At 40.6% G+C, this 16,387-nt stretch overlaps 1 protein-coding gene across 5 annotated transcripts in view; it reads right to left on the bottom strand.

The window, feature by feature from the left end:
• cep350 (centrosomal protein 350) overlaps nt 1-10,415 on the bottom strand; it is a 274,904-nt gene extending 264,489 nt beyond the window's left edge. For 4 of the 5 annotated variants that reach the window (XM_059984922.1, XM_059984923.1, XM_059984924.1 and 1 more), the window contains exon 1: nt 10,251-10,415. The gene's annotated coding sequence lies outside the window, so the exon portion shown is untranslated. The remainder of the gene's footprint in view (nt 1-10,250) is intronic. The other variant, XM_059984927.1, reaches the window with a different exon arrangement.
• Between the last annotated feature and the right edge of the window lie 5,972 nt (nt 10,416-16,387).

Raw genomic sequence — 16,387 nt, 5'->3', positions numbered from 1 at the left:
GGTGCTAGGAAGGTTTCCAGGCAATGCACAGGACTCTACGCATCAGACAGTTCTGAGAAGTGACCTCACACATGCAATGAACAGAAGCTAATGAAAAACAGAAAAGCACTACATAAAGTGAAAAATGAAGATCACAATTGTGCATTGAAAGAGTGGATTTATCAGCAGAGTGAACATCGGCCATTTAGCATTATGCTGATCATGAAATAAGCTAAGATCTATCACAACAAAATGAAAGTTGAAGGTAATTGTGAATATTCAGCAGGCTGGTTACAGAAATTTAAGAAAATGCACAGCATTAAATTTCTAAAGATTTAAAAATATTAAAAGTAAAACATCTGTTGAACACAAATCAGCAGAGAAATTCATTGATGAGTTTGCGAAGATCGTAGCTGATGAAAATCTGACACCAGAATAAGTCCACAATGCTGATTGTTTTTATACCTTACATAAAACCCTAAAACAAATAAACTGTACTGTAACTTTTTAATCAAAACACATCATAGGTGGAGACTGTAAGCCTGCCATTGCTTGTTGCTGTTCAATAACTGATTCAAGTATTTTCCCGATGCTGCTGTGTTGTTTTTGCCCACATTTTAGTTTCATTATATTAATGGTATGTAATAACTTATACAGTACTGTTAAGTATGTATGTATGACGAACAAATGTAAGCTTACTGGCAGCAAAAAATTCAGAGTCAGATATGACGGTAATCCCACACTAACCATTATATACTCCAAAATCCAAAAGAATCTGAAATCCGAAACACTTCCAGTCCCAAGACTGTGAACATATTTACTGGATGTGACCCATGGATGTTATCACAATTCTATTTTTTTTGACCACATGTAGGCTTTTTTAATAGCTCTCTTTCTCACATAACCTGCTCAACTAAACCAGAGTACTATCCAATCCTATTCATTATTTCATTTGTCAATGCACCAAAACCTCGCTGGCATCTCTAACATGCCAGTTATGAAATTATTATTCTTGCCTTCAGAGCTTCTCTCCTTTGAAACTGCCACCAGCTCCATGTACTCCTCTTCCGTACACTATAAACCTCCAAATATTCTGCAGCAGTGCACATTGTTACTGCTACCACCCATATTGCAACTCTTTGTTAAGTGGTTTTATCCCACCTTTAACCTTTCCCTTCAAGGTTTAATATAGTGGCTTTACAGGTAGTCCCCGAGTTAGGAACATCCCACTCGAGACCCACTGAATTAAGAGGAAATAATAAAGCATTAGGAAAGAGGTGAAACGTCATTGGAAAACTACAGTCAGTCAACGATCAGAACAATTTTAAAGGATAAAGTGAGAAAGGCCCTGCCCCGATGAAAGCTACAATTATTACTAAGCAATGCAGTGGCTTAATTATTGGAATGAATATGTTTCTTAAGTGTTTTATATGCATAGAAAGATAAAATATATACTATATTCTAAGACGAATGTTTAACTAACTGACACTAAATAATACCGGATGTACTTGTTCCGACTACAGACGGATTCAGGAACGGAACTCGTGCGTAACCCGGGGACTGCCTGAATAAACGCAAACAGCTGACCTGCTGATTAGAATGTACTTTGGGATAATAATATTGTTACTGATGTAAGAAGCCAGCAAGGTTTTAGGGGTGGGTGGGGATGAGTGAAATTGTAAAGTTGAAATTCCCTTCAATCAAAGAGTGTGAACAATAGGAAAATTGAGGGCTTTTTAATGGGTCACAGTTATGATCAACATCAGATGAAAAGAATTAAAACAGAAAATTTGTAAATCCTCTACAAACCAGGCAGCAAACAGTGCCTTGAAAAAGTACTCAACCCCCACAAACATTTTCACATTTTACTGTCCCACTTTCTAAATTTAAACTGTATTGAAGTAGGATTTTTGAGTTAATCCACAAAACATTGTGCATCATGTCAAACCAAAAAAAATATTCCAAAACCTGTCACAATTTACTCAAAATTAAAAAACATAATTGAGAAGCTGAAAAAGTATTCATCCCTCTGTAATTACTAGGGTAACTTTCTTCAGGTGAAATACTGCCTATTACCTTACCAACTAACCCAAATTGTTGATGTAGAAAATTTAAGGGTTACCTGAATAAATACCCCTTCCCTCCGTAATCTCCAACTGTATGGTAAATTTTCAGCAGACCAAACCAAACAGAAGACAAAAGGGTATTCAAGGACAAATCAGGGAAATGATAATAGAGCAGCACAAATCTAGGAAAGGGTACAAAACTATCTCAAAGGCACAAAACATATCTCGGAGCTCAGTATAGTCTGTCGTGAAAAAGCGGAAAAAACATGAAACCACTGCCACAGTGCCTAGGTCAGGCTGCCTTCTAAACTTAGTCATTGGAGAAAAATGGCACTTGTAAGAAAGGCTACTATGACGCCAACAGTCACTGAGAAAGCTGCAGAAGTCAGTGCAGCAACTGGGGATGAAGTTCATGGCTCCACAATCTCTAAGGCCTTGCCCAAAAAGGGTATTTATGGAAGAGTGGCAAGGAAGAAGCCCTCACTAAAAAAATTGCATATTCTTGCCTGTGAAGACTCTGCAAAACATTACTTAGACAATAAAAATGTTGGATGAGGTCTTGTGGTTGGATGAGGCTAAAGTGGAACATTTTGACCTCAACACTAAGTGGTATATGTGGTGTAAATCTAATATTGCTCATCAGCCAGGCAATCATCCCTATGGTAAAGTATGGTGGAAGTAACATCATGCTACGAGAATGCTTTTCAGAAGCAGTGACTAGGAATCTGGTCAGGATTGATGGCAAGAGGAATACTGCTAAACATGGAGATCCTGGATAAAAGCCTACTACCCTCTGCCAGAAAGCTTAAACTAGGAGGAAGTTTGTCTTTCAGCAGACCAATCACCCAAAGCACACTACCAGAGCAACTATGGGATGGCTTCCAAATGAAGAAAATTGATGTCCTTGAATGGCCCAGTCAAAATCCTGACCTCAACCCAATGAAACATCTCTGGGAAGACCTCTGTCCACTGCCACCCAACTAACCCAGCACAGCTTGAGCAACTTTACAAGCAGGAATGGAGAAATCTTGTTCCATCTCATCATGCACGTGATTCACAAATTTAAAAAAATCTGTTAAATTGATCGAAATCCCTGGTTGTAATACTCATTTATGTGAGCAAAGAGTTGGGGGCTGAATACTTTTGTAAGGCACTATATATAGCAAGAGAAACAGCAAATACTTCAGTCGCAACAGAAAGCCCAGCAAAAAGAACGATAATTCCTCAAGGCAATAATTCCTGAAAACATAGCAGCGAATTAAGCAGTACGAAATAGGTGACCATCAAGCTTGGGAAAGGAGACAGGTAGGTAATCAGGGACTCAATCCATTCCAAAATTGCTTGTTTGTTGGAAAATAACATGAGTGAATGTTGAATCCAACTAGAGCCAAGATCACAACATCTGTGTGGCTCAGCTCCACAGGGGGAAAGAGGAGGAGCACGAGTCCAAGATATATAGTGTCAAGAGAAATGATAACGAAGGAGACAGGCATTTTTGCATCAGGGATGGTGTCTTGACTCACTGGTGCCAAGGTCCAGGATGTTGCAAACTGGTTACAAGGTAACCTAAAGAGGAAGTACTAAAACAATAGGTAAAAAGAGATTAAATCCTGTAATATAACTCTAGGCAACAGTGTAAAGAGCAGGCCTCATATTAAGATCTTTAGATTACTTCCAATGCCACTCGCAAACAAGAGTATAGGAATTAGAGCAAAGAACAAACTGTTGGACACAGCAGGTCAGGTAAAGGGAAATGGGCAGTCAAACCCTTGCAACTGATCTGAGTGTGTATAGGGCAGGCATGGGCAAACTACGGCCCGGGGGCCATATGCGGCCCGTTAAGCTTTTTAATCCAGCCCGCAGAACTTTATGAAATTATATTAATAAACCTTGTTAACGTTTTTTCCCCGCAATTCTGGCGTTATCCCAATAGATGACGCACTCTATATACATTTGTGGCGACCCATTTCCTGGCACATCCGAACCGGCTCACAATTAGCCAGCGTTCCGGCTAAGGGAGATAGCCTGCGGGGATTTGCGAGCACAGAACTTTGGAGCCTCTGCGCCACGGGGGGCCGGTTGAGGGAGGCTTAAAAGTGAGGCTGGGGATTTCGAATAAAGTTTTTTTCTTTGACTGCAGTTACCGACTCCGTGTCGTAATTTTAGCGCTGCATGTAGCACACCGCTACACATTGACCTTTGTTGAGGTGCAGCGTATTACTCCACATTTGCGCTTTACTTTGTTCGGCTCGACCTATTTGTGTGAACAGGCGTTCAGCGTCATGAACATCAACAAAGCCAGCCACAAATGCAAGTTAACTGACCAACACCTCAGATCCATCCTGAGAATCGCCACAACAAAACTAAATCCAGACTTTGATGTGCTGGCTAAAAAGGGAGACCAACAACACTGTTACCACTGAAATTAAAAATAAGTTTCTTCATTGTGTTATGTAAAAAATGCATTTGAAAATATTTTTTTCAATAAGCCTTACATGTTACATGTCATTTCTGTTAAGTGATGGACATGAGTAGTGCGCAGGTGCACGTACGTTCTCAAAATAAAAAATGCGCTCCAGATCAAATAACGCGCTCCACATACTGGCGCGCTGTCACTGTTCTGTCCTTGTGCTGGTCGTTGTTGAGTTTTGGCACAGGGGACAATTGAATAAGAAGGAGCAGGACAAGTAGACCTGCATCTCCTACCGTTTTTGAAATAAAGACAGTCAGGAGGAGAGTGATGATGATAATATCTTGAAGGATAACAGAATTTTCAGTGCTTTAAAATAATAACTGTTACTATTAAAAAAAGCTGTATTTTATTCATTTAATTTTCAGTGTTTTAAAAGTCATTTCAATAAATAGCTAAATACCATGGGACTTCAAAGACAGATATTTTGTTGTAATGCATTTGTTCATTTTCAATTGAAATTAAAGCACATGTTTTCTACATATCCCATGATATTTTATTTTCTCTTATGAGGTGTATTACCAAAACACTCCGTCCATCTGCTCCTGGTCCGGCCCCTCTGTCAAATTTTAGAACCCTTTGTGGCCCACAAGTCAAAAAGTTTGCCCACCCCTGGTATAGGGAGATAAGCCGCACAAAGAGATGAGAGGAAAGAGTGGGGCAAGAGCAAGCAAGGAATACACGATCCATGTGAGGAAGATAGTTCAGAAGAATGTGTGGCTAAAAAGATGGCAGAAAGGCAAGAGGACAAGGTTTCTATTTTCTTGATTACTGGAGTAGACGCTGGGAAAGCTAGACAAATTGCACCTTAAATTCTCCACAATGCTTGCAGGAAGGTTTGCAACTTCATTTGGCAGAGTTTAAAATACATTCACAGAGGAATGGGTCACAGAATAAATGTACAGCTTGGGAGCTGCAAAATCACCATTACCTGAAATTACACTGGAATATAACACATGGTTGACAGAAAGGAAGGACAAGGTGACTTATCATTCCAGGATGCAGAATACCCAAGCATGATAGGGAGTGATTTACAGCCAATTAACCTAGCAACACGTCTTTGGGACAAAAAGGGAAACTGAGGCACCAGAGGAAACTCATGCAGGCGCAATGCAAGTTCCATACAGACAGCACAGGAAGCCAAATTACTGAACTGGGACATTACAGTGGACCTAAAGCCTCAACAGCTGTAATGACCATTTTATTTCAGACTTTCAGCAACTACAGCTTACTCTTGCTTTTCAGCAACATGAAGTTACTGTCCACATCTTATTCAACTGAATGATAGGAAAGGTTGAGTATGCCACAGCCAACTCTTTTCACTGTGTCCCATCAAACTAGTTGGATCTTCTAAACTGTTAGCTTTTTTTGGTATTAAGCTGCTTCAGCCAAAATTCACACAAGCTCCACCAAGAAACAAGAAACATTTAATATAATTTAGTCACAGTCTGTGCCAATCAAAAAAAGAAACTGAAGGTTAAATGCTAATAAAATACCAAGAAAGAAAATCTTGTCACTGCATAGCAAGTATTTGGATAGTGGCATAAACCAATAATATGATTTAAATTCATATGTCAGTCACAAAAATTCAACCAAATAAACTTAGCCCAATTCTTTAGTGCTTCCAGGAACCTATGACAATGCACAGGAATTGAAACACTCTTGGCATATAACCAAGTTTCTCTTTAAAATGCATAGTAGGATAGAGCTGGATGCAAAGTATTTGCAACTTTCAGAATTCACAGATGATACTCACAAGCTAATACATTGTAGTCAATGTGGAACATTCTCTTCCTGAACATCAAATCAGGCTTTTCCTCAATTATTTCATAACCAGCAGCACTAAATTGCTATTTCCTGCTACAGATCCTCAAAATGAAAAATATGCAAGATGGAACATGTAGTGCAGAGTAACAAAGGTAAGAAAAACAAGTGGAGAAATTCAGAGTGCCACTACTGAGTGACAGTGACAAACTTTAGTTCAGAGCCTGCTAAAAATACATAGCGGATGAAAGAGGAGCTCAATTTGACTTGAGTAATATTATAATTTTAGGAAATATAGATTTGATTGCATAAGCAGTGACAAACCACATATCCAGGAAGTGATGTCAAGAGTTGTTTTACCAAAAGTGAAAGAGGTAGTGAAATCCAGAATACCAATGGATGAAGAACAACCAGGATTAAGGCCAAGAAATGAAGGCAAGTTGGAGTGACATGAGAAATGAAACCTTCCAAGATTTAAACAAGATTACTTCATTGCCCAAAATGACAAAAATCTAGATGCAATGATTATACCACTGCACTACAAGAGGTAGTACACAATGTTAAAGATTGATAGATAAATGACAAATAAAGCCGCTGATTTTTACAAGTATGTCATTCATATGAAGAATCAGCATGTGAAGTATGTCAGTATCCCTAGGCACAGGCAACTGATGACAACCATGGGAACTATTAACCGTAGTAAACTACAGACATACTCAGCACCAAATAATACAAGACTCTCTGGTGCAACAATATGATAGTCATATCTTCTAAAATGCAAAGAAAAAAAGCATAGCAGCACTAAAGATTTTTAAGGTAGTAGTAAGAGTCTGGCAAAAAAAAACCAAGAAACAATTCTGAGGTGGAAGGCTGGTATTTTAGTCAGAAGCCCATGGCCAGTGATGTTCTGCAAGGATCAGTGCTAGAACCTGTGCTACAGATCAATGATTTGGATAAAAATAGAGACGAGTGGATTAACAAGTTTGTCTATTAATGACACCAAGATTGGTACTATCATGAAGAACAAAAATTGCAGTGGGATATAGATCAGTTACTGATGGGCTTAGAAATAGAAGACAGGGTTTCATCCAGACAAGTGCAAGGTGTTGCACTTTGGGAGGTCAAATGAAAGAAGAAAGTACAGAGTTAATGGTTGGCCTCTACATAGCATTGAGAACAGAGGAATCTTGAGATCAAGATCCTTTGTCACTGAAAGTAGCTATGCAGGTGGAAAATGCATGGAATGCTTGCTTTCCCTACCAGAGGTGTTGAGTATTAGAGTAAGGAAGTCACACTGCAGCTACTGTACTGGGCAAAAATGAGACAGAGCAACAGAGATGCAAAGTACTGAGTAATTTTATTTATTGTGCTGTACCGCCTGTGCAAAGACTATCACGTATGTGGGTGATGATAAACTTGATTTCTTATATGGGCATCTATTGCGGACTGAGAGTGGGAAGAGGGCAGGGAGAGGGAAAAAGAGGAAGGGAGAGCAGGAAGCACCAAAGAGACATTCTGCAATGATCAATAAACATATTGTTTAGAATCAATTGACCTTGCCTGGTGTCTCAGGGCTTGATGTGTGTGTCTACACTTCTACCAACCCTCGCCACAGGCACTCCTTCTCTGCTACTTGTCCCAAAACCCTCATACAGCGCTCAAACTTTGCCATTCCCAAAATTCTTTGCTCCCGCCAGATTTACAGGATTGCTCTTCACTCCGTGTTGACAAATACAGTACAGTGCAAAGGTTTTAGGTATGCTCCTGCCAGATTTACAGGATTGCTCTCCACTCCACGTTGACAGATACAGTACAGTGCAAAGGTTTTAGATACCCTAACTATACACCTATATATATCTGTCAGACTTGTGCATAGTATTGTATCCAAAACTAGTCAGACCACAGTTTGAGTATTGTGCGCAGTTCTGGGTCACCCTATTAAAAGAAGGATGTAGAAATTGAGGAAAAGCTGCAGAGGTTTATCAGGATGGTGCCTAAATTAGAGTGTATAAGCTATCAGGGCAGATCGGAAAAACTTGGGTTATTTTCCTTGGAGCATCAAAAGCTGTGGGGGGACCAAATAGAGGTTTTTAAAATTGAAAGGCATAGATAGAGTAGACAGTCAGAATCAGTTCCCCAGTATAGAAATATCAATAATCAGAGCACTTACTTTTAAGATTGGGGAAATTAAAGGTGGTGGGAAAGGCAAGGTTTTTTTTAAATATGCAGAGAATGATCATTGCCTGGATGGGATTCTGGGGCAGTACTGGAATCAGGCAATTTGGTTGAGTTTAAGAGGCTTTTAGATAGACACATGAATAATGTGCCATACTATTCTGTGTACAAAGATAAGAATAAAACATCATTGTAAAGAAGAGGAGAAATGGGCCATATGGCTTATCTGTTTCACTATTCAACAAAATCATGACTAATCTTCGGCCTCAACACTATCTACTATTGATTCCTCCAATATCCAAAAATCCAATCACTCAGATTTAAATGTAATCAATGATCGAGTCCCCACAGTCAAATTAAAGAGATTTCAAATATTCCCCCATTCTGAATAAGAAATGCCTCAGTCACACATTTGAGGCATTTAGTTTAAGTTTCCTCATCCAGGATAAACATTCTCCCCATATCTACCTTGTCAAGCCCTAAGAGCCTTATATTTCAATGATGTAAAAATCAGGTGAAGAATAATCAACCAATGTTTCTGCTTCCATCACACGTTGGACATCACAAGGATTTACACCACCGTCATGATAATTCATACACATGCATGTAAAATCACGAAGGGTGACGAAGGGTCTCGGCCAGAAACGTCGACAGCGCTTCTCCCTATAGATGCTGCCTAGCCTGCTGTGTTCTACCAGCATTTGTTGTTGTTGTTGTTGTTTGAATTTCCAGCATCTGCAGATTTCCTCGTGTTTGCACCTACATCCGTACCCGTTCTCGTTAACCGAAGTAAATGCGAAGAGGATTTTTGCTTTTACGAAGAAAGGCGAAAGGCGAAACCGAAAATAGCGTGCAGCGTTGCAGCGAGCCGTCATAGAGATATCAAATTTAAAATCCGTTCTTTATTCCTCACCATTTCTGTACGGGTTTTTTTTCAACCAAACATTGCTCATCCAGAGCACACTGCTGGCTCATCATGGCAGATATCTTTCAGATACCCAAATATGTACATAAGGTTAGTATAAATTACAAATAGGCAGTGCAAAAAAAAGGAAAAGCCTAACCTTTGGATGAAAGAAAAAGATTAACTTTCAGATGGATTCGATCAAAATAAACCAAGAGTCCCCTAATAATAATCGCTCAAGCAATATAATAAAAACTGCTTATATAGAGGACAACGTTCATCTAGTTTTCCTATTATTGCAGTAACAAAATTGACTGTTTACACATTCAATTCCTGCTAATTCATCAAAATTAAAAATCAAGACACAACGACAAAGCTTCGGCGCAAGAAAGCTTTGAGAAGCTTGGGTCCAAAAATCATTTCCCAGCAACTAAAGTACCTACTCGGATTGGACACTGATCTTATTACAGGCACAGAGACCCAGTTATCAGCCAATTAGCGCAATGCTGCTGTAGATTAAATTAGAGCTTAAACTCTCATGTTTCTCCCACCTTACCCCAATAACTCTTAAAAACGGCTCCGCCGCCCGTTAAGAGAATGCGAAGGGAGCTCCAGAAAAGCTTCCTTCTCCACTTGGTCTAAACGACCGGCAAGGCCGGTCTCCGGTGTAAATAGAAACACAAGGGCTTTGGCACCGGACAGCTGCCCGCGCCCCTAGAACAGGAGCTGAGCCTGGCCCGGCCACTCCCCTACCAACAGCGGTTCCCGACTGCACCGCAGCTCAACTTCCTGGACCTTGGCCCGCCCGGCCGCAACTCTCCTGTTCAATGTTCGGCCTCCCAAAGGCCACGTCGAAGCCCGGAGCTCAGTTTGTCGAAGGCTAGCTACTCACCGGTCGGCTGTGGACACACATGACGCACACCGGTGCCTCTGCCGGGAGCTAGGCGCCCGTGCGCCTCCCTCCGACTGACCGTTAGCAGCGCTTGCCCCCGACGCTGACTGACGCCGCCATTAGCCGCTCCTACGCGCCTGCGGTCGTCAAACTCTCGCAAGAACAGCTCTTCTCCCTCCCGCTGCGGCGACCGGGCTTATTCCAATGACGTCACTATCAAATTGGTGCAGGAGTTGGAGATCGAAAAAAACGTCAGCAAGCCCGAATTTCCCACCGCAAACACCGGCGTAATATTGACACCGAGTTGTCTGTTTGCTTATAGAAAACATTAATACAAATACAAAGCAATGATAAAATAAATAACGCAAACACGAGGAAATCTGCAGATGCTGGAAAATTCAAGCAATACATACAAAATGCTGGTGGTGGCCAGGCAGCATCTATAGGAAGTACAGTCGACGTTTCGAGTCAGGACTAATTGAAAGAAGAGATACTAAGAGCTCTAGTAGGGCATTTGACAAGGTTCCACACGGTAGGCTGATTCAGAAAGTCAGAAGGCATGGGATCCAGGGAAGTTTGGCCAGGTGGATTCAGAATTGGCTTGCCTGCAGAAAGCAGAGGGTCGTGGTGGAGGGAGTACATTCGGATTGGAGGGTTGTGACTAATGGTGTCCCACAAGGATCAGTTCTAGGACCTCTACTTTTTGTGATTTTTATTAATGACCTGGATGTGGGGTAGAAGGGTGGGTTGGCAAGTTTGCAGACGACACAAAGGTTGGTGGATAGTGTTGATGATTGTCAAAGATTGCAGACAGACATTGATAGGATGCAGAAGTGGGCTGAGAAGTGGCAGATAGAGTTCAACCCGGAGAAGTGTGAGGTGGTACACTTTGGAAGGGCAAACTCCAAGGCAGAGCACAAAGTAAATGGCAGGTTACTTGGGAGTATGGAGGAGCAGAGGGATCTGGGGGTACATGTCCACAGATCCCTGAAAGTTGCCTCACAGGTAGATAGGGTAATTAAGAAAGCTTATGGGATGTTAACTTTCATAAGTCAAGGGACATAGTTTAAGATGCGAGGTAATGATGCAGCTCTATAAAACTCTGGTTAGGCCACACTTGGAGCACTGTGTCCAGTTCTGGTCACCTCACTACAGGAAGGATATTGAAGCATTAGAAAGGGTACAGAGGAGATTTACTGGTTTAGAGAATATGCATAATGATCAGAGATTAAGGGAGCTAGGGCTTTACTCTTTGGAGAGAAGGAGGATGAGAGGACAGCCAGCGCCTCTTCCCCAGGGCACCACTGCTCAATACAAGAGGATAAGGGGTAGGAAGTTCAAGGGGGATATTAGAGGAAGGTTTTTTACTCAGAGAGTGGTTGGTGCGTGGAATGAGTCAGTGGTGGAGGCAGATACACTGATGAAATTTAAGAGACTACTAGACTACTAGGTATATGGAGGAATTTAAGGTGGGGGGGTATATGGGAGGCAGGGTTTAAGGGTCAACACAACATTGTGGGCCAAAGGGCCTGTTCTGTGCTGGACTATTATATGTTCTATGTAGCATATTTTAATGTTTCATTTTTCAGCACCAACATCTATCTGTACCCAAAGATGTCCTAACCACAAAAGGATAATTCAATCTGCCTAAAGTTACTACCTTGTCAGTCTACTCCCAATGATTGCAAATTGTAATGGAAAAATACTGTCAACAGTGGTATTTAAACATTATTTGGTGATACCTAAGCAGTTTCCCATTTTATCAGATTGATAACAGTATCAGAGCTGACAAAAAGAGATGAAAGAAACAGATTCAATAACAACTTTCAAAGAAGAATGAGACAAAATCTTAAAGACAGGGTTATGAATTTGGATTTCCAACAAGTTTCTGCCTGTCAAATGCTGTATTCTCTGTTGATTCAATATTTGATCAAATCAACCTTAAAATTATGACAAAACCATTCAGAGGTTAAACCAGGAACTATCTTACATGCACAGCATCAAAGATCAAAGGTAAAGTATACTATTGAAGTACAGTAATCTTTGTATGAAACTTTGAGCCAAAGATTGTGTGAATGGCTGTCATATAGAAAGCAAACAGTTGGAATAAGTGAGTCATTTTCAGACTCAAGGGATTGGAATGTCACTATTGGAATGCCCCAGAGATTGTTTCCTGGACTTCAACCGTTTACCTGTATTAATTAGCTGTAGGAGAGAACAAATTGCAAGATTTCAATGATTGCTGATGATACAAAAGCAGGTGCAATGCCATATTGAGATGAGGACCTTGTGATTCGGCAACAGGCTGATTGAGTGAAGACCTGGTAATTAGAATTAAAAATGGGGGAGTGTGAGGTTATGCACTTTGGTAAGAGGAATCAAAGGCAAAATTATTAACTAAATGGAGAGTTATTACAAATGAGTGAAGTTCAAATGTACCTTGGTGTTCCGGTGTATGAATCACAAAAAAAATGGTTTGCAGGCAGATCCAACAAATGATCAAGAAAGGAAACAGCATGGTATGGAAATGTACATGACAGAAACAGGCTCTTTTGACTGTCCTCGTCCATGGCGGCCATTGATACCTATCTATGCTAACTCCATTTGCCCAAATTAGGCTCTTATTCCTATAGCCTTTCTTATCTAATAACCAAAGCCTTTTAAAGGTGTAATTATGTCTACCTCTATCTCCTTTTCTGGGAGCTCCAGTTATTCACCATCTCTGTGTGTAATACTTAACCCTTAGATCTCCCTCGAATTTTGTCCCTCTCCTTAAAGCTGCGTCCCTAATTCTAGATTCCCATTTCCTATTTCTGCCTCTCACAATTTTATAAACAACTACAAAGTCATCCTTATTCTCCTATGTTCGACTGAGACTAACCATTGCCTATCTAAACTTTATCACTACAGTCCTGTATTTCAGGAACATCTTCCGCACCCTCTCTATTGCTTCCACTATGCATAATACTTGATGTGCAATCTATCCAATGTTTTATACAACTGCAACATAACATCCCAGCTCTTATACTCAGTGCCTTGGCCTACTGCATGAACAGGAAATGCCTTTTTCACTCATTATCCACCTGTGTGTCACATGGGAGTATTAGACTGGCACCACACTCCTAAAGTTCCTCCCATTACTCACTCAGGTGTAATACCCTAACTGTCCCAGCGCAACATCTGTTAAATGGTTTTTCCTGCACTTCTTGTTCTGTTCATACTTTCACTTCTATTTAAGTTTGATTATCAGCATTTCTGCCTGTGACCGCTAATAATTGTCTGCTAATGTGTCTGCTAATTATTGATAGCTGTTTACACTATTGCCTTGTAAACTGATGGTTGCTATTGTGTTGTCTGTTATGGTGTTGTCCTGTGTTTTATGCTTGGCACCGAACCACAATCAATTCTGGTATGTTTCACGTACTGGCAAAAAAGTAGATTCTGATTCCGATTTACTACCAGAATTTGACCTCCCAAATTGTATTACATCACATTTATCTGGACTAATTTACCTGCCACCCAACTTTTCAGCTAGTCCATATCCTGCCGATCATTAGACATCCTTCTTCTCTTTAGTAACAAACCATGTGGTAGAGAAACTGTGAGGTTAGCAGAATTTGTGGGAAGGAAGAGGATAACTGCTATTTGGTGTTGAAATCCTGCTGAGTGCCTCAGCAGATTGTTGTTGTCCCAGATACTAGAATCTGCAGTCTCAAGTATCTCCTTCTTCACTAAATATGCCATCAATTTTTGTGTGTTCTGCAAACTTAATTATCATACCCCCTTCATTCTCATCCATGTCATTTCTGTATATTACGAACAACAAAAATTCCAGCATTCAATCCTCTGGTACACCATGTGTTATATATTTTCAGTCAGAAAAGTACTCAGCTACTACTGCCCTCTGCATCCTATCACCCATACATTTTTGGATCCACTTTACCAGTGCAACTCAGATCCCTTGTTGGCCTCTATGTGAAGGAGTTGCAGCTTTAGAATAGTGAGGTTCTGTTATAGTGAGGTCACCTGGAATACTGTGCATGGTTTTGGTCCTAAAAATGGAATTTAGTAGCATTGGAGGCAGTCTAAAGGAGATTGGAAAGGCTAATTCCTGAGATGAGAGAGCTGTCTTATCAAGAGAGGCTTCAAAATTTGCGACCTGATCCAGGGTTTTGACCTTTCCTCCCACAGATTTTGCTCGACCCGCTGAGTTCCTTCAGATATAGTATGTTGGGTCTGTTTATCTTTGAGTTTAGAAGAATCAGGAGTGACATTATTTAAATATATAAGATCCTAAGAGGGCTTAGAACATAAGACATAGGAGCAGAATTAGGCCATTCAGCCCATCAAGTCTGCTCCACCATTTCATCAAGGCTGATCCCGGATCCCACTCAACCCCATACACCTGTTTTTCACCATAACCTTTGATGCCCTGACCAGGAAACTATCAATTTTTGCTTTAAATGTACCCGTGATCTTGGCCTCCATAGCTGTCAATGACAGAGCATTCCACAGATTCATTACTCTCTGGTTAAAATATCTTCCTCCTTACCTATGTTCTGAAGGGTTGCCCCTCAGTTTTGAGGCTGTACCCGCTAATTCTGGACACCTCCACCATAAGGAACATCCTCTCTATATCCACCTTATTGAGTCATTTCAACATTTGGTAGTTTTCAATGATATCCCTATCCCCCAGCATTCTTCTAAGTTCCAGTGAGTACAGGCCAAAGCTGCCAAACACTCCTCATATGTTAACTCCTTCATTCCAGGAACCATCCTCATAAAACTCCCCTGGACTCTCTCGAATGACAACACATCTTTTCTGAGATATGGGGCCCAAAACTGTTAACAATATTGCAAGTGCAGCTGACTAGTGTCTTATAAAGCCTCAGCATTACCTCCTTGTTTTTATATTCTCTTCCTTGAAATGAATGACAACCTTCCATTTTTCTACTTTACCACAGGTTTAACTTGTAAAGTAACCTTTTGGGAGTCTTGCACAAAGACTCTTAAGTCCCTTTGCACCTCCAATGCTTGAATTTTCTCCCCATTTAAATAATTGTCTGCGCTATTGTTCCTTTTACCAAGATGCATTATCATATGTCTGCCAACACTATATTCCATCTGCCACTTTTTTGCTCATTCTTCCAATTTATCTAAGTCCTGCTGCAATCGCATCGCTTCTTCAGTACTACTTACCCCTCCACTTATCTTCATATTATTTGCAAACTTTGCCACAAAGCCATCAATTCCATTATCTAAATTACTGACAACGTGAAAAGTAGCAGTCCTGATAATGAACCCTGAAGAACATTACCAGTTAGCAGCCAAGCAGAGAAGGCCCCCTTTATTCCCATTCGCTGCCTCCTGCCTGCCAGTCATTCCTCTGAACATATTAGTATGTTTCCTGTAATATTATGGGATTTTATCTTGTTAAGCAGCCTCATGTGTAACACCTCATCAAATGCCTTCTGAAAATCCAAGTAAATAACATCCACTCCCTCTCCTTTGTCCACCCTGCTTGTTACTTCCTCAAAGAACTGATTAGTCAGGCAAGATTTCCTTTTACAGAAACCATACTGACTTTGTCTTATTTTATTGTTAGTTTCCAAGTAGCCCAAAACCTCATCATTAATAATGGACTCCAACACTTTCCTAACCACTGAAGTTAGGCTAACTGGCCTATAATTTCCTTTCTTTTACCTTCCTTCCTTCTTAAAGAGTGGAGTGATATATGCAAATTTCCAGTCCTCCAGGGCTTGACAGGGTAAATGTTGGGATGTTTTCACTAGAAAAGTTACAAACAAGTGGACATAATTACAAAATAAGTGGGCTAGTCAGTTAAAACTGAGGTGCATAGAAATTTCTCTGAGAGTGGTACATTCCTGGAACTCTCTTCCCAAGGTTGGTGGATGCCATGTAATTAGGTGGAGATAGTTAAATATTTGAAAGTTCAAGGGATTGAGGAATATAGGGAACTGGCACGGAAGAGGTGTTGAGGCAGCATAGGTGAGGTAAGGTCACATTGAATTGTAGGTTAAGCTTAAAAAGCCTGCTGGCCTACTCCTGCTCCTGATGTAGTAATCTCAATTGCTCGATGGCTTAACTTTCCTGTTCCTGCCCCTTGAAAACAAAGA

This window comes from Hypanus sabinus, chromosome 11 (genome assembly GCF_030144855.1).
Source record: "Hypanus sabinus isolate sHypSab1 chromosome 11, sHypSab1.hap1, whole genome shotgun sequence".
Classification (NCBI taxonomy): Eukaryota; Metazoa; Chordata; class Chondrichthyes; order Myliobatiformes; family Dasyatidae; genus Hypanus; species Hypanus sabinus.
Note: the sequence above shows the minus strand (reverse complement) of the source record. Positions and strands in the feature narration are given on the sequence as shown.